Raw genomic sequence first — 27,805 nt, forward strand, 5'->3', positions numbered from 1 at the left:
CACAAGTGTTTGGGGAGGTGGGTAAGGGAGAGGGACAAGCAGGTTCCCTACAGAGTAGGGAGCTAGATGCTGCTGGGCTTGATCTCAGAACCCTGGGACCAGGACCTACGCTGAAGTCAGATGCTTAGCCAACTGAGCCACCCAGGCTCCCTGCTCTGAAGGATTTTTAAGCAAGGTAGTGAATGATTGGATTAGTACTAGAGAGAAATCACTATGGTTACAGTGAACGATTAAAGTGTGGCAAGTTTGGGAAAATGGGAAAGGTTTGGTAGTGTTGCTTTTGATTTGAATAAAGATTCTAATGACCAAAAAAAAAAAAAAAAGCTGTTGGAAAGTGAGAATGGAAAGTGGACATGTTTAAAGAATAATTTAAGAAGTGGAATTGCCAGGATATATAGTATTTGGTTATTTGGAGGAAAAGAGACACCAAAGTCGATAGACATTTTGTCTTGGGATATTAGCTACCATTCACAGGGACAGATAGGTACCCCAGGACAGGTTTGGAAGAAGATGATGATCTAGCTTCAAACATACTGAGTTGAATTCTTATGGGGCATCCAAGTGGAGATGTCAAAAATGCATTAGATCCATGGCTCCAGAGTTTAGGGCTGGAAATGCAGACTTGGTGCAATTAAATGAATATAGGCTTCATATGTAACAGTTAAAGCACAGAAACATTAGTGTTGCGTGCACTCATAGAATATGACCTTGTTCTTGAATACCTCTAAAATCTGTTCCAGTAAAAATCAAGTTTTGAAAATGAAAACTTCCATATAGCTATTCTTTTTATGATTTGCATAAATTTTATACCCTATCTTTTCACTATCCCTTTGTACTTTTGTATACATTGAGGACACCATTTCACCTTCATTAAAATTCTTTCCATATCTGTGTAAAAAACCATTCATAGGGCAGCCCGGGTGGCTGAGTGATTTAGTGCCGCCTTCAGCCCAAAGCCTGATCCTGGAGACCTGGGATTGAGTCCCACGTCAGGCTCCCTGCATGGAGCCTGCTTCTCCCTCTGTCTGTGTCTCTGCCTCTCTCTCTCTGTGTCTCTCATGAATAAATAAATAAAATCTTAAAAACAAAAAAACCATTCATAATCTAGCATATAAAAGTAAACCAGAATCTCCCTTATCCATTGGAGATTACCAATGGATTGCCATTTCATTCCTCTCCTCAGTCTCTGACAAATATTCAGAGTCCAGGAACCAAGAAAGGCCAGAATGAATAAAATAGACAGGTTTGAACTAACATAAGAATTTTATAAAGCTATTTTTTAAACATTTTAATTGCTACCAAAACAATGTGACTATTTCTTTCACTCTACTCTTACAGTGAACAATAGCCCTAACTGGCAAACTCCTAGGCAGTCTTCTGAAACCCCTAGATTTGGAATGAATACTGCTATATGCCCTGTCTGGCTTCCAGTAATTCCTGTACTGAGGTCTCAGATTCTCTCCTTTTTAAAAAATATTTTATTAATTCATTCATGAGAGACACAGAGAGAGGCAGAGACACAGGCAGAGGGAGAAGCAGGCTCCATGCAGGGAGCCCAACGCAGGACTCGATCCCAGGTCTCCAGGATCACACCCTGGGCTGAAGGCAGCACTAAACCGCTGAGTCACCTGGGCTGCACCCTCAGGTTCTCTCCTAATTTGAGATCTTGAATCCTTCTCCAGAGTGACACTGACAGTTGCATAGACAGGCCTTGTTACTCACACCTACTGGGAGGATAAGACTTTACTCCTGCTTGCTCTTCCTGTATGGGGTTGTCACAGGGCATTTTCTGAACACTGTATTTCTCAGAGAAATTCTTTCCTATGAACTTTGGACTTGTGCCTCTTCCTATATAGGATACAGAATTTTCCACAGAAGTTGAAGAGTCAATCAGAATCCTTTAAGCAGAATGCTTACATACCCAACCTTCTATCCTAACTCCTCAATGCCATAGGATATCTTTTTTCGTAAATATCTTGGTAACTCCATAAAAAATGTTATCATATCTTTATAATCTTTTAAATTTACCTAGATAAATACATGGATAATTGAGGACAATTTTATTGTTCCAAAGCCTTACTATAATTATATCAGAGGAATAAAGAAAGGGAGAAAAAAAGAAAAAGAGGAAAGGAGAGAAGAGAGGAGCAAGGACAGCGGCACAATTTTAGAATAAAAAAATAGAGTTAACTAATCTTAGCAGAAATCTACAGCCTGCATAACGTCACAGAAGAGAATCAACCTATATATACTGTGGACCCCCTGAAGGTAGCTGGGTTTAAGCGCAAAGCTGAAACAAGACAGTTAAGCAAAGTTTGCTCACTGAAGCGCTTGACTTGTCAGCAACCTTCCCTCACTCTGGAGCACCCAGGATACAGGCAATAGGCATAAACTCCAAGGCAAGAGGCTTCAATACTCTTCTCTGGAGAAATCGAATGGCCCTAGGCAAATGTACCTACCAACACTGAAGTTTGAAGATGCTTCCTTTCCCCACTGAGAGGCACCAGGCTTCTGGCCGGTCCCCCTGAATAAAGCCCACCAGTCCAAACAGCCCTCTTCCCTAACATGGAGAGGTGTAAGACCTCAAAACTAGGTCTCACAGCCTTGTATTAGAATACACACAACCAAGAATCACATGGCCTGTGTAGAAATCTCTAATATCTAGAGACCAAAATAAACAGAAAAGCACAAACCAAGGGAAGGAGAGACTGTTCTGGGAACAGAAGAAAAGTGTTTTAAAATAAACATGGTATATTCATGAAATAACATAATACCATACAAAAGAATGATTGGCAGATTGAAGCAGGAAGGGGAAAAAGATATCTATAAATCATCCTATGGGTTTATGTCAAAAGTAGTATCCACCAGCATGTTGTAAAATTATTAGTACATCTGAAAAATTTAGCATTACATTAGAAAGTGAAGCAAATGCGAGGCGCCTGGGTGGCTCAGTCGGATAAGCATTTGCCTCCAGCTCATGATCTCAGGGTCCTGGGGTCAATCCCCATGTTGGGTTTCCTGTCTTAGCGGAGTCTGTTGCTTCTCTCCCTCAGCCCATCCCCCTGCTCATGCTCTCTTTCAAAAACAGAAACATCTTTATAAAATTTTTTTTTAAAAAAGAAAATTAAGTTAGTGGTAAAATAAGTTATTAATTCAGGAAAAAAGAATATATAAAATCATATATACATACAAATACATACATAAAAAATACATTCAAGCATACCACTTGTCTTAGGAGTGAATCATACTTACATAAGCATAATAAAATAAACCATGAGTAAATTTAATTTTAAAAATGTCATTACCTATGAGGGGAGGGGGGAGGTAAATGTGGTATGTAAATGGAAAAGAGCTAAAAATTCATACACTAGATTAGGAATCAAAATATAATTTCTAAAATAGATAAACCAACAAATAAAAGTACATGAATATTACTTTAAAATATATAGTCACAAAAAAAAATATATATATATATAGTCACATATCAGATTGAATTAATCAGCTGAAAGTGATATTCTTAAAGAGGAGAATGTAGGTTGGTAACAGGTATAATAGGTCACACTTGTTATTGAACATTGGCCTTTTTGCTCTACTTGACTTTTTTTTTTTTTAAATCTACTTGACTTTTTAAACATGTTCATACACTACTGTGTTAAAATAAAAATAAAATAAAATATACTTATCTGGCAAAACCTTATGGAAAGATGCAAATTTAATTCATTTTAAAAAATATTTGTTTACTTTGGGGGTGTAGAGGGAGAGAGAGAGAATCTCAAGCAGACTCCTCACTGAGCACAGAGCCCAATGTGGTGTCCAGGGTCATCACCCTGATATCATATCCTGAGTAGAAATAAGAGTCTGATATAAAACTGACTGAGCCACTCAGGTGCCCCACAACTTTAATTCTTGAATCTGATTCATCCTTCTATATTGTATAGTAAAGCAAATGTGTATTTTAATAAAGTAAATATTCCCCTCAATGGTGTCAAAAATTTGAAAATGTGGGTTCTTGGGCAATCAGTCTTGTTTTTTTTTTTTTTAACAAGAATATTCTTGGCATCCTTTCTGAAGTTCATCTGCTGAGAACCAGCATTTCATATATTTTGTGTAAAAAGTCTTAGAAATCTTGGCTGCCTCATTTCAGGAAATGTTGGTTGTTTATTTTGAGATAATGAAAAAATCCTGTTTTCTTTCAGTACTTTGGAGCATCTTTTAGATATATTCAAATTCTGACCAAAAGACCAAAAAAAAAAAAAAAAAAAAAAAAAGGATATATTCAAATTCTGCATCCTTACTGGATGCTAATGTAATTTCAACTTCTAAAAATGTTAATGGCTGAATGTTTGGGGCAATGATAGCTCCCCTTTACCCTGGACACAATCAGTTTCCCAAACTTTCTTCTTCCAAAGCAAAGAAGTTCAAATCTTTACACTTTGCAATCTAACCTATGAAACACTGTAACACATTTGAAGGATTTACATTAAGGAAACAAACAAACAAACAAATACAAGCAGGAAATATTAAGCTTAAATTGTTTGTAAATCATGTAGGCTTGTTCCCATGCACATATAATATAATCAGCACAGAAACTGCCCTCTTGTAATGAAGAAGCAGATGAGCTAGATTCCTACTTAGCTGAATCTCTTAGATTTGAATGAGGAATTATCAGAATCCATCTCACAATCAAAGCTACATAGATAGTTCTACTGTCAAACTGTTGTAAGGATTTGAAAGGTAACTCTATCATACTCTAACCCAAATTCTGCAAGAATATAATCTTTTTCTCTTCTCTCCTTCCTTTCCATATATTGTAAGTTCCAGAAGATCAAAAACCTTTTCTCACCTTTTGGAAGATTTCTTGTCTTGAATACTTTGAAGTAAGTCTTTGTGAGCATTTGACTTAGTCTCCATTCAAAACTGAGTGGAAATGCTATGTTCTCTTATTTAAGAGCATTTTCACAAGAATAAGACAAAGGAAAGGGACAGGAAATATAGGCAAACTGACTTATTTAATGAGATTGGACACATTAGGAAAGAACCAGGCATATAATTATGTGAGATGGGGGAGCACAGACAGAAAGAAATGGAGAGAATATCTTTTCATAGAATGTTTTTTATGCTTACTTTGATCATTTAAACAGATAAATTTTTTCTATCAAATATATCATTAGAAAAACAATAAACCTGCATATAGGTTAGGAACATCATTTTTAAAAGTAAGTCATATCATTTAGATTTTGTTCATCAAGTTTCATTTATTCTTCGCTTTCACCTCTAGAAAAGGAGTTGCAATTAATTGTTCAACCAAGAATTACAATAATGAGGAAAATTAATGGTGATTTTAAGAGCAATCTGATCAAAGCATTAGCTTCCTGACTTTGAAAAGCCAGCTCCTTTTACAATAAGCAATCCCAAGCACCAGTTACTGGGTGTAGGGACTCAATCTTTCAGTCATCAAAGACCTCCTGTACTTTTTCTAATTAAACTGACAGAAACACTGAGGAGTGCCAAGAAACCTGATAATGAAAAGTACTAAATCCTTTACAAAATTTTAAGCTGAACAAGGCATAGTATCTGGCTCAAAGGCAAAGGAAATATTAATTTTCTTATACATAATTAACTTAAATTTTTTCTTAAAGGAGCAAGTTAATGAATGACAGGAAATGATGCTCTAATATAGATTCCTCTTAATTTAAAATTTGAGTCTGTTGCCTTCTAGCTCTACTAGGTGTCTATTCTGGGGAAATCTTATCTAGGCTGGTGATCTTGATGTCATTTCCAATGAGACAATAAGACCTGTATGAAGGTCATTTTAAAAGAAAGAGACCTTGAAATAGACTAAAAATTCCAAAAGGTAAAGCGTTCCTGATTTACGGGAATTATGGCAGACAACATTTCTATTTTCTTAAAAGCTACAAAGAAATATATAAATCTTATGAGATTTATTCATTCAAACGGCTAATATGTATTGAATACCTACTGTGTGCCAGGTAGTGTATTAGGCACCAGGAATATAATAATGAACAAAACCAGTAACAGTTCCTGACTTTGTATGGCTTATAGACTGGTAAAGAATATTGGAACTAATGAAATGACTTAAAAATGAATGTCTAATGACATTTGATATGTAGATATACAGATAGCCAAAGACATAGGATGGATTACAATACTCCATGGCAGCATTGTAGACTAAAGGAATCAGGAACGATTTCTTGAGGAAGTGGCTTTTGAGTGGGTGTCTAAAGGAGAAGTAGGATTTAACTGGAGCAAAGAACTACTGGGGAGAGGAAAGTGTGGGTAAGGAAAATTCTGTAGACAAAACAATAGGCATGGTAATCCTGGGGTGTCAGGAAACAGGGCATTTCAGGAACTGAGGGAAGGTGGCTGAAATATATTGGTGGGTGGGCAGAGCACTGGGAGACATGATGCTTCAGACACAGGTATAGACTAAAGGGTTTTGAAGATCATCCAAGGATTTTCATCTCCTCTGCCCTTATTTATTGTTCATTTGTGTCATTGACAATTAACTGATTATCTTTTATCTTCATAGTGACTCCTATTTTTCCATACATACACTATGGTCAAATATTTTAATGTATCAAATAAAAATTCACTCATTGGACTGATATTTATTGAGCGCTGTCTTTGTGCCACTTATCACTCTAAGAATTAAAAAAAATGGTAGTGAACCAAACAGATTAAAAACCTTTATGGTAGCTTACATTTATAATGAGGAAAACAGAGAAATAATGACATAAATAAGTAAAACATAAGTTGATTAGATGTTAAGTGCTAAGGATAAAAAAAATAGGGAATAGGAGCTGGAAGTATAAAAATATACATTCGTGTTTGAATATATACTTGTTGATATTCACGTTGTTTTGTATGAATACAATTTAAAGTCATGAAAATGGTTTTGTGATACAGATTTTGTTTAGTTTCTTATATTTTCTACTTAGAACCATGTTCTTTAGATCCTTTATATTATTAGGAGTACATGGAATCTGTTTTTTCTGTTGCATAATACTCAGTGTTTCTCCACATTTTATGTATAAATATTCCACATGATGGAAAACCAGATTGTTTCCATTCCTTATTCTAAGTTATAGATCCATGGATTTGTGTGTGTTTCTGGTGTGGGTGGGGTGACAGTGGAAGAGCAGGTGGGCCGGCTTTGCGTTTTGAAAAAATGCTGGATGCTACATGAAAATTGGAGTGGAGGGAGTCTAGAATATATGTAAATAAATTATTTAGGAGACTTACTGTAGCAATCCAGGAAGAAATAATGCATCTTACACTAGGTGGATGGTAATGGTGGAACTAAGGAAAAATTAGAGGACCTAAATAATGTTTAAAAAGTAATGTTGATTGGCCCTGGTGTTAGAATGGATATGGAGGTGAGGGAGAAAGATATTTCAAGAGTGATCTCTGGCTTTCGAGTTTAGGGAAATGGATGGATAAAGAATTGTTCACTAAGATAATGAACACAAACATGATCCTTTAAAGAAAAAGACTACATGGAACTAACACTGGTTAACATATATAATCACAATACAAATGGCCAACAGACACGTTAAGAAATGCTCCACATCACTTTGCATCAGGGAAATACAGATCAAAACCGCAATGAGATACCATCTCACGCCAGTCAATATGGCTAAAATTAACAAGTCAGGAAATGACAGATGTTGGCAAGGATGTAGAGAAAGGGGAATCCTTTACACTGTTGGTGGGAGTGCAAGTTAGTACAACCACTCTGGGAAACAGTATGGAGGTTCCTCAAAAACTTGAAAATAGAATGACCCTAAGACTCAGCAATTGCACTACTAGGTATTTACCCCAAAGATACAAATGCAGTGATCTGTAGGGGCACCTACACCCCAATGTTAATAGAAGCAATATCGACAATAGCTAGACTATGGAAAGAGCCCAGATGTCCTTTGACAGATGAATGGATAAAAAAGATGTGGTCTATACATATATACAATGGAATATTAGTCAGCGATCAGAAAGGATGAATACTTACCATTTACATCAATGTAAATAGAACTGAAGGATATTATGCTGAGTGAAATAAGTCAACCAGAGAAAGACAATTATCATATGGTTTCACTCATATGTAGAATAGAAGAAACAGCACAGAGGATCATCGAAGAGGGGAGGGAAAATTGAATGGCAAGTCATCAGAGAGGGAGAAAAACCACGAGACACTCTTAACTATAGGAAACAAACTGAGGGTCGCTGGAGGGGAGGTGGGTGGCAGGATGGGTAACTGGGTAATGGGTATTATGGAGGGCAAGTGATGTGATGAGCACTCGGTGTAATACACAACTGATAAGTTATTGAACACTACATCTGAAACTAATGGTGTACTATATGTTGGCTAATTGAATTTAAATAAAAAAATACAATTACACAGTGAAATATTCTTTAACCATTCTATGCAGCAACAATTCACGGAATACCTACTATATCCTGTTAACTGTACTGAGAGTATAAGTCTGACAGAGAGACAAAAAGGACAATGAAAATATAATTCTATAATTACTATGGACAACAAAAATATAATTTTGTAATTACTATAATTACTATGATGAAAACCATAAGAAAGCACAGGTACAAAGCATATTGAAATCTGTTTGGAGATGAACAGAATTTTGCCACACCCTAGAGGAGAGCAGAAGGAAATCCAAGCACAACGTCATGTTCATGTGGATGACAGTAACATTTTAGAGCAACTTGAAGGAATCTGCATATGTTGGAGGAATTAATGAAGTGGAAGCTGCCAGGGATGAGAAAGATCGTATCCTTCTATAGCATAAAAAGAATTTTACGGAAAAGTTGATGGAAGCTATTTGAGCCGAGAAGTAACCCTATTAGATTTGGATAAAAGATTACTCTAGTCCCAAGAGAAAAAAAGCCAGTAAGGGTACTTTCGGTGTTCTCTGACACGGTTAGAATGTGAACAACGACAATGATACTGGGAATAGACCAGAGGATGAAGATGTTATTTAGGGGGTTAGGATTGGAAGGATTGGATGATTACTTGAATGTTGTGAGGAATCAAGGGTGACTCCTATGTTTCTGACTTGGGCAACCATGTTAATAGGTATGATGTTTACTAATATTGGGACTACAGGGGTGACAAGTTTTGAGGAGATGCTGTGCTCTAGTTAGGAGAATTTTTGTTTATGTTTCTTTCAAGGACAACACACATGGAGGCTATATCTAGGTTTAGACCCAGGGATTAGGTCTGAATTACAGATACAGATTAAGAGTGGGTGTATGTGTAGACTGAGAAGTAAAAGAATTAAGACAGGCACAACAATAAGTGAAAGGAAAAGTGAGTAAGACAGAATGGACAAAGATAGGAAGAGAGAAAAACCAGGAAGAGAGAGAGAGAGAGAGAGACTATGACTATACCGTATTCTATATATATTCTCTAAATGTATAAACATTTTCTAAAATGTTACACTGGTTTATGTCTTTTACATACAAATTCAATTTATCTTTGTATGTGATGGTGTACTTTTAACAACGAATTCACGTTTATAGTGTTTGGATTTTATGGCACCAATAAAGTTTTAATATATAGTTAAAATGACTGCTCTATAAAATTTCCCCTTGTCTTGCAGTTTACGTGCCCTTGTATTCAGCTTAACATACCCCTCCCATAATTTCCTCTACATTTTCTGCTGTCTTTGCATCTGTTTCTCATGTATGTGGGCTGTTTTTTCTATCAAAAAAAAAAATCTCACCATTTCTAATTTTCATTTTACTCTCTTCCTCATCCTTTATACATATTTGTAAATGTATCATAAAATTTCCAAGGTCTAAGAAGACCCTGAATACTAACAGAATGAATTATATTAACAATAATAACCTAGATGTCACTACTTTTCAAGCACACCTCCTATGAGGACCTTTGCCCTTTGCCAAGTGCCTATGATACTGCATCTGGGCAGGATGTTACTGCTTGTCCAGCATTTTAACCCCTTCTCTCTGTTTAAGAAGTCCATCATTGTGTGAATATTGTGAGAATAAAGATCCTGTTTCCCATTCCAGTGATATGGAAAAAAGCCCATCACTCTGAGCCCGGGTAGCTAGAGTACAGACATGTGACCCAATCTCAATCAGACACCCTTGCTGAAGACTTTGAATCTGGACAGATTAACCTAAAGAAGCAGAGAGAGTTGAAAATGTTTTCCAGCATCCAACAGCATAAGTCCAGTGGTTGGGCCCCACTTCCAGGGCTGACAGTGCCTGTATCTGTCAGAAGTCAGACACTTAACTGGGTTCTTCCTTTATAGTAAACAATCTTTGCATGAAAACACCATCATATATTCCATCTCATCAGTAGTCAAACATACCCCTGATGATAAGTAACGTTCAGCATTTTTTCACATAACTGTTAGCCATTTGCAGATTATCTTTGAAGAAATGTTTTAAGTCCATAGACCATTTTTTAATTGGGCTATTAGGCATTATCTATTTATTTATTCATTTGAGTTGTAGGAGTTCCTTATATATTTTGGAGATTAATCTTTTTTACCCATTTCCAGTAGTGATTTATTGATTACTATGCGGCAGACACTGTGGGTTCTAGTGCTATAACTATAAATAATAAACTCTCTTAAGATAGTTAAATAATAATTTAAATCTTTAATAGACTTATAGTCCAGTTGAAAAGACTTATAAGCAAATGATTACAATAGAATTTGATTAAGTTAATAAAATTGTGTTCTCTTTCTCCGGTTTCCTGTCTTCCAGAAAGACTTACTGCTCATTACATATTTTATTTTATTTATTTATTTATTTATTTATTTATTTATTTATTTATTTATTTTTATTTATGATAGTCACAGAGAGAGAGAGAGGCACAGAGACACAGGCAGAGGGAGAAGCAGGCTCCATGCACCGGGAGCCCGATGTGGGATTCGATCCCGGGTCTCCAGGATCGCGCCCTGGGCCAAAGGCAGGCGCCAAACCGCTGCGCCACCCAGGGATCCCGTCATTACATATTTTAATGTTTTTTCCTTTTTATCTTTTGACTCCCTTCTCCCATTCTAACCCCACTCCACCTCTCGCAAACACCAATCGGTACTCTATGAGCCTCTTTATTTTTGTTTTAGATTCCATATATCAGAGACACAAACATACGGCGTTTGTCCTTCTCTTACTTATCTCACTTAGTTTAGTGCCATTGAGGTTTACCCATACTGTTGCAAATGACAAGATTGAATTCTTTTTCTTATAGCTGAATACTATTCTATTGAATATATAGTTGGCCCTTGAACAACATGAATTTGACTGCACAGGCCCACTTATATGTGGATGTTTTTCAAGAAATATATTGGAACAATTTTTGGAGGTTGTAGTAATTTGAAAAAACTCTCAGATAAACTGTGTCACTAGAAATATCCAAAAAATTAAGAAATAATTAACTCTGTATAGTTACTGGAGAAACTGTGTATCAGTTTATCATCACAGGTGCTTTTTATAAAATGTAACAATGTTTCCAATACCCTATTATGAATATGATTGTGATACTGTATGCCATAAAAATTTTATGATTCATTCATTAGTGTATAGACTAGGCTACTGTGAAGGAATCTTATCAATTACACTAGGCTACCATAAAGCAATCATATTGCTGCCTCTTTGTTATCAATGTATGAAGCATTTTACCTGGAAATGAATAGGATTTTTTTCACATTATCGTTCTATTTTTTATATCTAGTGTTAGTAATACAAAATGTTTTGTTTTATATAAGACAATATCGATATAGGTACTGACAATTTGTCTTATAAACAGATGACATAAATTCATGGTATTGATAAATATAGTATAGTACTGTGAATGTTTTTCCTCTTCCTTATGACTTTTTTTCTTTTCAGATTTTATTTTATTTTTTAAATTTCATTTATTTATTCATGAGAGATACAGAGAGAAAGAGAGGCAGAGACACAGGCAGAGGGAGAAGCGGGCTCCATGCAGGGAGCCCAACGTGGGACTTGATCCCGGGTCTCCAGGACCACAACCTGGGCTGAAGCTGGTGCTAAACCGCTGAGCCACCCATTTTATTAACCGCTGCCCTATTTTATTTTTAAAGAGAGATTATTAATTAATCTGAGAGAGAGAGCACAAGAAAGGGGAGGGGCAGAGGGAGAGGTACAAAGCAGACTCCTTTCTGAGGAGGGAGCCCAACACGGGGCTCCACCTCAGGACCTTGGGATCATGACCTGAGGATAAGATAGATGCTTAACTGACTGAATCACCCAGGTGCCTCTAATATTTATTTTTTGTAATCTCTACACCCAAAGTGGAACTCAAACCTATAACCCCTAGATCAAGAAACCAATACTCCACCAACTGAGCCAGCCAGGTGAATTCCTATCAAATTCTTAAGGAAATTTTTTGCAAAAATAGGAATTTCCAAAATTCACATGGAATCTCAGGGACCTCAAGAAGCCAAAATTATTTTGAAAAAGAAGAAAGTTGGAGGACTCCTACTTCCTGACTGCAAAGTTACAGTAACCAATATAATGGGGGTGGGATATGAAGACAGACATAGAGATCAATGGAATAGAACTGGCACCCCAGACACAAACCTTGACATATGTGGCCAGATGATTTTCAATAAGGTTGTCATGACCATTCAATGGAGAAAAAAAAATGTATTGAACAAATGGTGTTGGGAACAGTGGCTATCCATGCAAATGAATGAAGTTGGACCTGACCTTACACCATGTACAGAAATTAAAAGACCAAACATCCAAACATAAAAGTCCAAACTGTAAAAGGTTTAGAAGAAAATGCAAAAGAAAAACTCACTGAAAAGAGATTCCCCAGTGATTTCTTAGATATGACACCCAAAGCAAAGACGACAAAATAAAAAAATAGATGAATTGGATTGCATCAACATGGAAAACTTCTGAGCATCAAAAGACACAATCCAGAGAGTCATAACACTAGTTACGGAATGAATAGAATACAGGGATGAAATGTACAGCAAAGGAAATATACTCAATGGTATTTTAATGGGGTTGCATTGTGACAGATGGGAGCCGCATGGTGTAGAGTAGAGCATAACATATATGTTTGTTCAATCACTATGTTGTACACAGGAAACAAAAGTCACATTGTGTGTCAACTAAAGTTCACTAACAAAACAAAACAAAAAAGTGAGGGCAACACATGGATTAGATGGAAATATTTGCAAGTCATATCCGGTAAGAGGTTAATCTGCAGAATATATAAAGAGCTTCTGCAATTCAACAACAAATGACAATCACCCAGGGGACCCTTTTTTCTTCCCCATTTGCAAAACCCCCTTTTATGTGTGGGGCTTTCTGGGGCTGACAATTCCTCTCTTCATATTCCAGGCTGGACCCAAGGTGCCATGAGAAATCTGAGAGTTAAGGAGAGGAAGTGCCTGCAGACATGTAATCAGAGAGTTGATGGACAGATTTGGGATTTGCTTATGACAAGCACATGGGAAATAAGTTTTCTAGGCTCTTTTCTGAAAGGCGGACAGACCTTCGCCCTGGTGTTCAGTGTAGATGCTCCAGGGATGCTCTTATAAAAGACTGTGATAGTTTTGACTGTGGTCTTATTGAGGTGGGTGCCATTGTTCTAGATGGGGCAGGTATAGGATCCACTACCATTCTCAGTGATGTTGGGGATAAAGAGCTCCTGTATGGATGGCTGGGGTCTCCCACTGATGAGCCAAGAATACTGTGCAGGTGGCTTGGAGGCTGCGTGTCAGGAGAAACAGAGGTTTGCCCCTGGACAGTAATAGGAGTCCTTATGACTTTCTTAAGAGCCTTTTATTCTCTCCAGAACACTTGATTATAAAAATGAAGTTCATAGTACATTTAACATATGAAATATGTATTATCCAACTGTGTTATCAGTAAGGCTTGTGGTTAACAGTAGGCTATTAGTAGTTAAATATTTGAGGAGTCAAATGTTATATGTGAATTTCAACTGCATGGGGAATCACACCCCCACATCATTCAAGGGTTAACTGTATATATTACAGTTTCATTACCTCAGAGGTAATGGGGGTTAATTTCCCTTCATCAGTCCACTTTGGTTGGGGTGGAGTCATAGCATAACCTTTTTTTTAAAGATTTATTTATTTATTTATTTATTTATTTATTTATTTATTTATGATAGACATAGAGAGAGAGAGAGAGGCAGAGACACAGGCAGAGGGAGAAGCAGGCTCCACGCAGGGAGCCCGATGAGGGACTCGATCCCAGGACTCCAGGATCGTGCCCTGGGCTGAAGGCAGGCGCGAAACCTCTGAGCCACCCAGGGATCCCCATAACTTTCTTTTCACAAACCTTTTCTCCCCCTTTCACACCCTCCTACTCTTCCATGCCAGCTTCTTGACACTTACTGGGTTTGGGATGCAGTTACTTTACTTTCCTGAGCTTCCTTCAGTGTCTTCATCTACATAATTGGAAACAATAATGATATGACATCTACTTTATAGGTTTTTGTGAAGATTAAATGATTATATATCTCTATCTCTATCTCTATATCTATATATATCTTTGAATAGAGCCTACTATATAGTAAAGGTTTCTTATTGCTACTTTCATTATCATTACTACTGTCATTAATTTCTATCGTATCCTACCATCTCTCTTGAAATTTCCAATTTAATATTCTTTAATTCCTGGTATGACTATGTTGATATACATAATAAAATACTTTTTTGTGTATGGTTAAAGGGATGTTAAGCACTTATTGTTATGCAAAGAGAAATTTAAGAAATTGTTTTTTAAATCATAGTAGGTATAATACTGGACTTGAGGGCATAATCACTTTTTGCCTTTTTTACCTCCCGTAGTCTCTCTTTGCTGGTTTACTTTGAGGTAGAGGTGATGTGGCCAGGCTTCTAGAGGCTGAGTCCTAGTGGTTACTCAGTAGAGCTGGCTATGTGGACACAATACCAGTACTACACATTGTAGGCTGCAAGAACTCTTAAAGGCCATCTAGCTCAATCACTTGACTTTCATGGTATACAATGGAGGCATGGAGGGTTGAATGTTAATGCTGTTTCAAACATGTACTCCAAAACACTGGCTCTGGGGAGATATTAATAGAGTTCCATGACAATTAGTTCCACAGTCTAGCAAATTTGAAAAATGCCAGAAATACAAATTTATACAAGTTTCTTCATTGCAAGACTTCTCAAAACTTTAAAATACAAATTTGTAATATAAATCTTTCAAGAAGAATATGGTAGGTAGTATTCTCTATTTTTCAAGACCTCACAATGTTCCTTCTTCTTTGAGGTTGGTGGTGGAATTTCAATCTCCTGTGTTCTTCTAAGTATCCATTAGTTAACACTGGTTTAGAATGATGGGATATTATGGTCAGAAGGATCTTGAAAGTCACAGAGGCACAACTAGGAGAGCAGAGACTTGGAGCCAACCATCCAGTTAACGAAAAATAGGGCAACATTGACCTTGCACCAATTGAAACTTTTCCAATGGAAAAATGTTATTCCAAGCACAAACTGTCAAAAAATGTTGGAAGCAACTTCAAATTTGCCACTTACTACCTGACAGACCTCCTACAAGTTACTAAACATCTTTGAGCTTCAGATTCCTCCTCTGTAAAAAGGATTAAAAGAATACTCTCAGCAAAGAAAATTATAGTGAAATTATAGAAAATCACTGTGAAAATTATAGTGTGTGCAAAGCATGGTGCCCAGTGTTCAGGGTTCTCCAGAAAAACAAAACTAATAGGATAGTCAGGTCTGAGAGTCAGGAGCGCCCAAGGGTAGTAGAACATCAATGTCCCAGCTCAGCAGGGCAGACAGCATGCTCAATCATCCTCAATCTTTTTGTTCTACTTAGGCTTTCAACAAACTGGATGATGCCCACACACTTTTGAGAGAGCCATCCGTTTGACTTTGTTCAAAAATTCAAATGCTCATCTCTTCCAGAAACACCCTCGAACATCCCAGAGACAACATTTAACCAGATATTTGGGCAACCTGTGGCCCCATGTTGACACATAAAATTAACCATTACATCTAGTGTTGTATTTGATGTTTTGATGTTGTAGTTATTCCAGGCCAAATATTTATCCATGTGTATATCCCCTTTAGAACAGCACTGCCAAGAGAGCTCTTAGCCCATGTTTGGCAATTCCAGCAACTATTTACCAATGCATTCTAATAATAGATTATTATTTCATTAGCCCTGGCTATTAGAAAACATTTCTTTATATCAAGCCACAGTCTTCATCTCTTTATCTATTATTTGTCTAGTTCCACTCCTTAAAGGTCACTCAGACCAAGTCTCATTTCTCTATCATATGTAACTCATCAGTCGTTTAAATACAGTGCTCATGTTCTCCTACAGCCTTCTTAGTAAAGGTCGAAAACCAAGTTATGGCAAATACAAGGCTAGCATTTGCACTTTTAATTCCTGAGTCTCAACTATATACTTGGACAAATAACTCTGCTTTCCTTGGATCCCTACCAATGCTTTGGTCATCTGGAACACTGACAATTCTTTGCTGGCTATCTTCTGCATTTTAACATAGTTTTAGAACTTTTTTTTTTTTTTTTTTTGCTACAAATGAGGATAGATTGGGTTTTTAAAAAAATTTATTTAAATTCAATTTAGTTAACATATACTATATTATTAGTATCAGGAGTAGAATTCCATGATTCATTGGTTGCATATAACACCCAGTGTGCATTACACCAAATGCCCTCTTAAAGCTCATCACCCAATTACCATATCCCCTCACCCACCTCCTCTCCAGAAACCCTCTGTTTGTTTCCTAGAGTTAAGAGTCTAGTCATTTGTATGTCTTCTTCAGTGAAGTCTGTTCATGTCTTCTGCCCATTTCTTGACTGGATTTTTTTTTCATTTTTGGGGTGTTGGGTTTGGTAAGTTCTTTATAGACTTTGGATACTAGCCCTTTATCTAACATATTATTTGTGAATATCTTCTTCCATTCCATAGGCTGACTTTCAGTTTTGTTGATTACTTCCTTTACTGTTCAAAAGTTTTTTTATCCCGATGAAGTCCCAATAGTTCATTTTTGCTTTTGTTTCCCACAGACTCTATTTCAATGTTATTTGTCAGAAAATGTGATAGACATGATGGTATGGTTCGGTTGACACCAAAGAGATCAGAACTTTCTAGAATACACAAGTGCAGCTTAGGATGCAAACAACTCCATCAGACAATCAACCTGCTCTGAGGATTGGAGCAATGTAGCACTCTGAAAACTGCAGTATTGTAGCACCATTTAATTCCTTCAAGCATAGTACCAATTCTTGTACTTGAAAGTGGATTGCTAACACACACACACACACAAAAATTCAAATGACTGTTCTACAACTGGAAATCCCTGTGCCCCTTGGCAAGGCCTGTCAAAGTCCATTCTCTCTCTAACAACTCAGCTGTCCGCTCCCCCAGCATCTTCCCTTTCTTGCCCCCTTTCTAGCTTTTCAACATGCTGTCTCAAAATTTTCATGCTCATATTTAATGCATTTTGTTACCTTTGACAAAACCTTGATCAATATTTTGTTATTTTGAGGCAGCTGTGATCTACTTTCATTCACTCTTGGGAATGCATCTTTACTCTCCTATGTGATTTCTATTTTTACTCTTGTTTCTGAAAAATAAGATGCCATGAGAATGCATTTTTTTCATTAATAGGGGAATTAGGTAAAATTTAAATGAACATGAAAAGCAAAAACACTTTTCAAATAATTGGAAACCCATGTTTGAAGAATATAAATAATTCTACTAAATAGTATTTCTGAATCTAATTGTATAATAGGATCCTACCAAAGAGTCTACCAAGGAACAAGTGTGGTCTCAAATTGTACATAATAGAATTAAATCAATGATCATTGTAAGGATACCCAGAATAGAAAATAATAAGCAATAAGAATACAAAAATGCGGTTAATCAAAATAAGAATGATTTATAGAGGATGGTTTGAAAATGAAGTAAAATTTCAAACTGGGGAAAAATGGGCAGCCCGGGTGGCTCAGCAGTTTAGCACTGCCTTCGGCCCAGGGTGTGATCCTGGAGACCCAGGATCGAGTTCCACCTTGGGCTCCCTGCCTGGAGGCCTGCTTTTCCCTCTGCCTGTGTCTCTCATGAATAAATAAAATATTTTTAAAAATTAGAGAAAAAGAAAAAAGAAAAAATGAAAATAATGTCATGTCTTTCTGTATTATTAATATTTTCATATACTCAGAGACACTTAACTTCCCTCCCCCAACAACCTCCTAATTACTACTAAGAAGGCCTGCCTAGATGAAAGGATAAGGATTTGAAGATTAAAAACAATAAAGAAGAAAATTCTATATATCTTCATCTTCATATATACAATTTAATTAATTAAATGACAAAAAAATGAGGTAAAATGCTAATTAAAATTATTAGTTTCATTTGGGCAAATATTAAGTAGTAAGACCCATTTGACCAGAGGGCAGCTTTCAGTATTCACTGGGCTACTGAATTACATAGAAAAAATGGTGAATCAGGGTAAATTATATCAGTGTTTAGGCATATACCATGTCAAACAACACAACTTATTTTGAACAAAACACTCATATTTATGCTCATTTCTAGGGCAGTGTTGTTTCTTATAGAGGACAGAGAAATCATTTTAGTTAAATTTCTCCTGTTTTCAACAACAAGCCATTGTCTTGTGGGAATATTTGTGAATATCGTCTCCATTACTCACATTATTGTTACTTATAGCTTACTAGCTTTTAAAAAGAAGTAATAAAGGGCATCTGGGTAGCTTAGTCAGTTAACTATCTGCCTGAAGCTCAGGTCATGACCCAAGGGTCCTCGGATCGAGCCCTGCATCAGGGTCCCTGCTCAGTGAGGAGTCTGCTTCTCCTTCTGCTCTTCTCTCTGCTCATGCTCTCTCTTGCTCACTTCTCTCTCTCAAATAAATACATAAAATCTTTTTCAATAAAGTGCTGAAATGTAAGAAATAACACCAAGTGAAGTATAAAATGTAGCATATTCCCACCAGGGAAGATTTTTAGAATATAAAGTAGGAATATAAGATACCAATTTTCAGGAGAAAGCAAAGGATATACAAAGCAAGAATAAAGAAAGTGAATAATTAGTGAGCTTTTGGTAGAAATCAAATACTTGAATGATAAGTACAAAAAAATCTAAGTTTTATATATATATGTCATTGCCTTGGTTTGTTTTCATGAGAAGTTGACAGTGTTATATATACTTACCTGCGAAGCAAAACATTAATCAGAAGTTAAAACTGTCGTACACTGGGAAACTTTCTTGCTCCAAGGTATTATCACATTTTTCCTTTACATTCATAGTCTTTCCCTTGCACTAACCGTCATTTTAGTATTCTTCTTGTTTGCTGTTTTCATTTCTTTAGCTCTTGTCATATTTTCATTATCTCACAGTTCAAATTTTTTTCATTTATATATTTTTAAAGTTTATAATATATATATATATAAACATATATATATATATACACACACACACATATATATATCACATCTTTATCCATTCATCAGTTGATGGGCACTTGGGTTGTTTCCATAATTTGGCTATTGTAGCTAATGCTACTATAAACATCGAGGTGCCTATATAAGTCATAAGAAAGAATGAAATCTTGCCATTTTCAATAACATGAATGGAGCTAGAGTATTATGCTAAAGGAAATAGGTCAGAGAAAGACAAATACCATTTTATTTCACTCATATGTGGAATTTAAGAAACAAAACAAATGAACAAAGAGGGGGAAGAGAGAGAGGAAAACCAAGAAATAGACACTTAACTGTAGAGAAAAAACTGATAGTTTACTAGAGGGGAGGTGGGTAGAGGGGGGATGGGTTAAATAGGTTAACGACTGCACTTGCTGTGATGAGCACTAGTAGATGGTATGGAAGTGGTGAATCAGGGATCCCTGGGTGGCGCAGCGGTTTAATGCCTGCCTTTGGCCCAGGGCGTGATCCTGGAGACCCGGGATCGAATCCCACATCGGGCTCCTGGTACATGGAGCCTGCTTCTCCCTCTGCCTATGTCTCTGCCTCTCTCTCTCTCTCTCTCTCTCTCTCTGTGTGACTATCATAAATTAAAAAAAAAAAAAGGAAGTGGTGAATCACTATATCGTACACCTGAAACTAATAGTACACTGTAAGCTAACTGGAATTTAAATAAAAACTTTAAAAAGTAAATATATAAATAAAGAAAAAAATCTGAACTGTAAGATTATGAAAATATGACAGGAGCTAAAGAAATGAAAACAACAAACAAGAAGAGTACTAAAATGAAGGTTAGTGCAAGGGAAAGACTATGAATATAAAGGAAAAATGTGGTAATACAATGGAGCAAGATAGTTTCCCAGTGTACAAGAGCTTTATTTTTATTTTTTTAAAAGATTTCATTTATTTATTCATGAGAGACAGAAAGAGAGAGGCAGAGACACAGGCAGAGGGAGAAGCAGGCTCCATGCAGGGAGCCTGACATGGGACTCGATCCTGGGACTCCAGGATAACGCCCTGGGCTGAAGGTGGCGCTAAACCTCTGAGCCATCCGGGCTGCCCTGTACAACTGCTTTAACTTCTGATTAATATGTTTAGCTTCTCAGATAAGTATATATAACACTCTGTCAACTATTCATGAAAACAAACCAAGGCAATGACATAGTATTTCCTTCCCAACTGGGGGCTTTGAGAAAGTAGCCTGTACCTATCACTCCTTCAGACGCTTGGGGGCCAGGTGATCATCTCAAAAAGTGAGAAAAAGTCAACATACTATTATGCTAAGATTTTTTTTAAATGAATGAATTTGTACATTTGCATTTTATTAATACATTAATTTTAAAATTTTGGTAATGCACCAATAGTTTTATAGATATATTTTAAGTCTAGCATATTCATTAGTTGCCTTGCAAATATACAATGTACAGGATTTCTGGCTTAAAAAAATGACAAACATTACCAAAGCCAAAGAATATGTAGTTTCTGATTTCATTATAACTGGAAACTATCTAGTCATTTTTCTTAAGTATATTCATATACACTTAGAATGTTTTGGGCATATAAGAACATCATGTGTTTGCATTTATAGACTGTTTATAAATTAATTATTGAGACAATTTAATCTGAGTTTTAATCTGAATACATATTATAATTTGTTTCTAGACAGAGAATAACTAAAATATTTCATCTCATTGGCATTTTCAGGGACTGTGGTATTCTGTTTAGGTGAATATTCTAGCCTTTTCCTTCAGAAGTTCAAAATTTAAAATTTTAATCACCTTTGAAAGAAATCTTTCTCAAATATTACTTTTCTGCATATGACTTAACCTTTTCTGGATAGCTCGGGTCATTATTAGGAAAATCAATAGCTGTTGCTGGGTGCAATACTCTGCTGTCCTCTGGAAGACTGAAGAGTGCCTCCCCTATAACAAATGACCCTAGAAGACTCTGTTTTTTTAATTTCTTCTGTACATTTTTGGTACTTTTCCCCTGTCTTCAATCACTGTCAGGCTGTCAGTGTGTTGGCCTCCAGGAGACTCCGTCCCCACTTCTCTCTTATGTAAATCATTCCATGGTCCCTCTTCTACTTTGCTGCTACATTTTACTGTAAATGAGGCTTATTAAATTGAGGGGGGACAGGGGAATATAGAGGAGAATAAAGTCACCAAACTTGCAAATACTATTTGAAAATGAGGGGTCCAAGGGACACCTGGGTGGCTGAGTTGGTTAAGCATCTGCCTCAGGTCATGATCTCAGGATCCTGGGATTGAGCCCTGTATCTGGCTCCCTGTTCAGCGGGAAGGCTGGCTGTTCTTTCTCTCTCACTCTTCCTCCTGCCCCAACTCTTGCTCATCCTTATGTTCTCGCTCTCTTTCTCAAATAAATAAAATCTGAACAAAAAGAAAGAAAATGAATGTTCCTGGATATCCTTGAAGGTAGAAATGATAGGACCACCCTGTAGCAACAAGTTACACTCCAAGTCACACTCACACTTGTTTCATCTCCAGGGAAACCAGATAGCTGCATCAGTAGAAATTTCTCTGGAAGTTTAATGGAGAATTCAGAGAATGGGGGTAGAAATTGGAAGCATTTAATCCTCTTGGAAATAATCCTGAGGGACCTGATTTGGGGAGATCTTTCCTTTGTTTCCTAAGGGAACACGTTCCCTTGAGAAACAGCACCCTTCAATATCAGGTCACAGTGCCAAAGGTCAGGTTTCTCTAGTCTAATGCGTGCTTGCTGCTGTAACATTCTTAAGTATGGAATGAAAGTAGGGGGTGAGGAGAAAGAAAACTCTTTGGGAAATTTTAAATCAAGTCATTTCCTTTTATTTCCCCATTATCATAAGGTTCGTTTCAGTTTGAGCTTCCTATACATTGTTTAAAACTTTTTATTAACTCCCAATGTTGTGTTCAGTATTTGGGTTATCATCAGAATTCCCATTGTGAATTTTTCAGATTTATCATTTTGTCTGTTAACTATTTAGTGAAAGAAATTAAATTTTCACATATCATAAGGAAATTTAAAGTCATCCTTATATAAAATGAAAGAGAAAGTTGAGGTGAGAGTAGAAATCCTATTAGTGGCATATAATTAATAATGGAATAAATTTTTATTTCCATTTCCTTTCCTTTAATTCTCTAAGAATAAAAGAATAAAGAAACTCATGCTCCTTTATAGTTTATTAAAAATAAATAAAATGTTAGCGAAATGCTACACATTCCAAACACCACATGTCCACGTTTATTAAAATGCCTTTACATTTCTTTACATTTCTTTATTGAGAGAACACACGTACTAGTTCCTTTGTTTTAAAATAACTTTCTGAAGTTGCATATTTTCTAATATATCCTAGGACCTTTCTATCTTTCCTTTTTCCTTTCTATTTTTTCCTTTCTATTTTTCTTTTCCAAACCAATGAGGTTTGGCCTCATTACTTCTATTCTCCAACTCTTCACTGAATTCTGTACTAGAGGTACAGAAATCAAGAAAGTCCTTGTAATATTTTTGGAAAAAAATAAACAGAACATGAATAAGAGGGATTATACGAGAACACAATTGCCATGAGTCCAAGAAGTATCTAGGTAAGTACAACCAATAGAACTTGGGTGGAGAGGGGTTTAATGGGAGACACAGTTTTGTTGACTAAGTCTACTAGGTTTTGATTTTGAGTAACTTGACACACCATGAATTACTGTATTGAAAAAAACCAGACTATGAAGAATGGCCATAACAAGGTAAGAACTATATTCTGGAGACAGTGTTATAGTTTGTAGGGTACTAAGAGAAAAACAGATATAGGAACTCAGAACATGGACTCACAAGGTTAATCATGAGATTTAAGACAAGAAAGAAATTATTATAATTATGAGACAAGGTTAATCTAGTACAAGATTCTGAGGTCAAATTGGTGCTGCAGCTCCATACTACTGACTTAGAACATTTTGAATTACGAAGTGGATGTGTCCTAGGGTCTCAAGCTAGGCTGAATTTCTATGTGGAGATTAAATGGTTTATATTGTTGAGTTTGAGGAAAGAATCTAGGCAAACATCCATTCATTCATTCGACTCATATTCACTCAGTGCTTTCTAGGTGCCAGAGACCACTATAATTTTAAGAATTAGCAACAATCCAAATAAATTAATCTGACCTCTTGAAGCTTACATTCAAGTGGTTAGATATGGATATGGATATGGATAACCAAATAGACAAGTAGACACAAACTATAATTTCAGTTATACAGTAACTATGATGAAGAAAGACAAATCAGAGGAAGGGGTTGGAGAATGCTGGCATGCGCAAATTTTGATAATATTGTCAGGTAAGAGTTTCCTGAAGACTTTTAAATGAATGTCTTAAAGTAAGAATGTGGAATATGTGGCTATTTGGAAGACAAGTAATCCTGGAAAATAAAATGATGAATTCAAGATCCCAGATGGACAGGAACAAGTTTGTCCTATTCAAAGAACAGAAAGGGAGTATCAGCATAGCTAATATAAAGAAACTGAGAGGGAGGCCAGCATAGCTAATATAAAGAAACTGAAGACAATATAAGATAAACTCTCCATTTTATTATAATTAATAATACCAATTTGTTTTCACAGGTCCTTTAAAACTCACATTTATAGGGTCTTTAGAATCAGCTTTCATGGAAACAGTCCCATGCAGACAAGATATTTTACCTAATTTTATCTGGCTGTTACAAACGAATACAACCTGTAGCAGATCAAAGAGAGCTGATTATTACATAAGGAAGGACAGATTGTTTCACCATATTAGATTGTAATCTAGTGTTATGAATGATTTTCTGTAATGGCCAGAATTTCTAAGGCCTCAACAAGGAAGAGCTTTCATAAGGTGTGAATCCTCTACAACATGATTGCTTTCTTTAAACAAAGGGCAGCAAGGTATTTTTTAGAACTGTTACTTCATAATTTTTAGTCAATGCACTGAGCATATCTATATACTCTGCAGTATGATCAATGGAGGCCTCAAAATTTCAGATACTGTTTTTTGTGCATGAATTAAATTTGGGGCTTATAAAAACAATTCATAGAATGATTTACATCTATTATAACTTTGCTGGAGATTGATAACAATGTTTTGAAATAAAATAGTTACTTAAGTAACTATTTTAAGTAAAATAAAAATGAGAGGACTATGGTGATTTCTATTTCTCCCGAGAGAAAGAACGGGTCAGACTCTTCTTCAGAGCAGGAGTATAGAAGATACAAGGAAAGAATGTCTCAGAAAGTCTTACTTTTTAGATTTGAAATTCAGATACAAAACTGACTTTTGTAGAGAAGGATGTTAGGTTATGATTTTCAAGTCATTGGTCTATGAAATAAAGTGTAGTCTCTGAAAAAAACTTTTGCACGAAGGGGGGACATTCAGACACCACTGGATATAACTGAGGCAAGTAAAACATGTCCTTTCAAAAGATCTGTATGTCTAATCTAACACTAATGGCAAGAGCCATTGATTATCACTATGTTGATGATAACATTTCAGAGAAACATATGTTCTAATTTAGGAGACCATGGTGGTCAATTTGATCAAAACTCTTGTGTGCCTCCTACAAAATGAGTCAATTTAAAGTAAGACAACTCAGAGGGTTTGAAAATATGCATCCAATCAAGAAAGGCAAATAGGTTCTGCTTCTTGAAGCAGTGGAAAGAAATACAAATAAAACTTTTAAAGTCATGCATTCTTTTTCTTCCCACTAAATGAGGGGCATTATATTTTTTCAGGCAAAGTATCAATTTGTTTCAGATAAAAACTTATAGGGGATATACACAGGAGTTAGAAAATCATTGTAATTAAAGATATGAGCTTGAAGGAAATTAATTAAACCTTGACTACCACAGTTTTGCAAACCTAGTCTTTACTTATTATTATTATCATTTTGGGTTGTGAGAAGGCTGAAAAAGTAAGTCCAATGCCCGTGAATACTGGCTTTACTTGAATGACATACTCCAAAAAGGCTGTTCCTGTTCCTTTTAACTACAACTGCACAAAAATTTATAGAGCTAACAGTAAACTGGCTAATGTTGTACTTTAAGTAATAACAAGCAAGTCATTTCATGTTCCTTGACTTTAGTCTTTAAGTTATCATTTATATGGTAGTATTAAATTAGTTAATTAATTGCTTGGTTTGTTTCTTTTAGTCTTTTTTTGGAGAAAGAAATACTTAGAAATAGGCATTTATATTATATATTTTGGAAAAGGCTGGGATTACAAAAGGTCCCAAACCAAAAAGATATTTTGTCATGTTTTAACACACAATAATACATCTACTTTTAGTGCCTTACACAAGAGCAAAACAGCCTGCAAAAATCATACACTCTCTGTCAATAGCTCTGAGTACAGACTGAATCACTTACAGGAAAAAGAAAAAAAAACTGGCATAATAAGATCCCAAAGGAGTGTAAAACTTCACTAATGTGTTTTCCTCTATTGGTCAAATAAACATTTAGTGAGCTTTATGTGTAAATGTTTAGTGTTCCTAAACTGAACACCCAGATACATGGCTTAGAATCTTCCACAGTAGGAATATTACCAAAAGAAAGAAAAAGGAACAAGTATTAAAATAAAAACATGTTGCTAACCTCCTATAAATGTGACAATAAGCAACTAATTGTCTTAGCCATAAAATGTGGCATATGTCTTAGCCTAAATTGCCACAGGAATGCAAAATAAAAGAAGAGATTTTAATAGTTTCGAGAACTCAAAAATATTAAGTTCTTTTTTTTTAAATTTTTATTTATTTATGATAGTCACAGAGAGAGAGAGAGGCACAGAGACACAGGCAGAGGGAGAAGCAGGCTCCATGCACCGGGAGCCCGACGTGGGATTCAATCCCGGGTCTCCAGGATCGCGCCCTGGGCCAAAGGCAGGCGCCAAACCGCTGCGCCACCCAGGGATCCCAAAAATATTATGTTCTTAAATAACTATAGTCCATTGGGCATCCACAAGTAAATGAAAGAGGAAGAAGAGGGTCAAACTGCTAACAAAACCAACTTATTTGCTGATAGTAGACCTGAGCTATTTTATAGACTAAGCAGCAATGTGTATATTATAGGTTTGGTTTTTAATATAACTCACTATTAATTATAGTACAGTAAAACTAGATTCATCTTTAAAGTTAATAACATATATATATAAATATAGATCACACATATAATAACTGTGAAATAGGAATAAAAGTAATGTTCTCTACCTATTTTAGTCACATTATTTTAAAATTTCATTATGCATACACAGATACATAATTTCATTAGACATAAACTGCATGCATGTAGATAACACTTATATGTATAAATGTGATCATATCAACATCTTATTTATCAGCATTTTTCAATGCTACCATTTCTCTTTTGCAGCTAATTCTACTGAGGTTCAAGGACACTAACTGGATTATTTAGTATTTATACAGTGGGTAAGTAATAAAAGCCAGATTTGGTGCTGAGACAGATTCTGGCTCATGTTACAGTGTTCTTTACACTGAAACATACTTCCCACATTCAAGCTTCTAGTGTCATTTGCTGTTCCTATTTGTCTCGGGTACACAAGGAGACTTGCTATTGTAGTAGACCTTTGAAGAGCATGCCCAGATCATATTTTCCTACTTCATCATTTTGCATGGGAAGCAAGTAAAGGCCAGTTAAGTGAAGAAACTGAAGAAAACCATAGAGAGATAGTGAGAGGACTGGAACTCAAGTCCTGTGCTCTTTGAGATGCTCCCCAGAGATGAGGATAAATTATTTGGAAGATCACAGCTTAGCCTCAGGACACCATCCTAAGCATGCTTCAGTGGATATTCAGTGGATCTATACATATCTCTTGGCATCTGAAGAGTAGAATTAATCCAGAAGTACATTTATTTATTTATTTATTTACTTGCAAATATGTTTCTGACAGGACCTAAGCTCTCAAAATAAAAACAGTAGCATATTGGTAACCTGGTGTCCTAATGCATATCAATCAAAGGAGAAAAACGTGATGCAACAAGGAATACATTTAGCAGTGCAGCTGTGCTTACCTTCATAAGTCCCACTTTCTAGGAGAGCACCACTTTTCTCCAATTCCATAAAATCTTCAACGGTGATGAAAATATAGTCCACTCCAGGGACCTCACCCTCCTTATGTGGCCTTGTGGTGCCTGAATAAGGACAATTTAAAAACAAAAGAAAGACTCTAAGTGATCTGTTGTTGAACTTTAGAAATACCACCATACTTCTGAATATTCAATAACACTTGTTTGTACATCCTG

The 27,805-nt window shown here is 36.0% G+C and overlaps 1 long non-coding RNA gene across 1 annotated transcript in view; it reads right to left on the bottom strand.

Annotated features, from left to right (window-relative positions):
* Positions 1 to 27,805, bottom strand: part of LOC144286916 (uncharacterized) — a 93,265-nt gene that overhangs the window by 51,870 nt on the left and 13,590 nt on the right. Inside the window, exon 2 of the long non-coding RNA XR_013354863.1 lies at positions 27,575 to 27,694. This is a non-coding gene — a long non-coding RNA (uncharacterized LOC144286916). The remainder of the gene's footprint in view (positions 1 to 27,574; positions 27,695 to 27,805) is intronic.

Source organism: Canis aureus, chromosome 16 (genome assembly GCF_053574225.1).
Source record: "Canis aureus isolate CA01 chromosome 16, VMU_Caureus_v.1.0, whole genome shotgun sequence".
In the NCBI taxonomy this organism is placed as follows: Eukaryota; Metazoa; Chordata; class Mammalia; order Carnivora; family Canidae; genus Canis; species Canis aureus.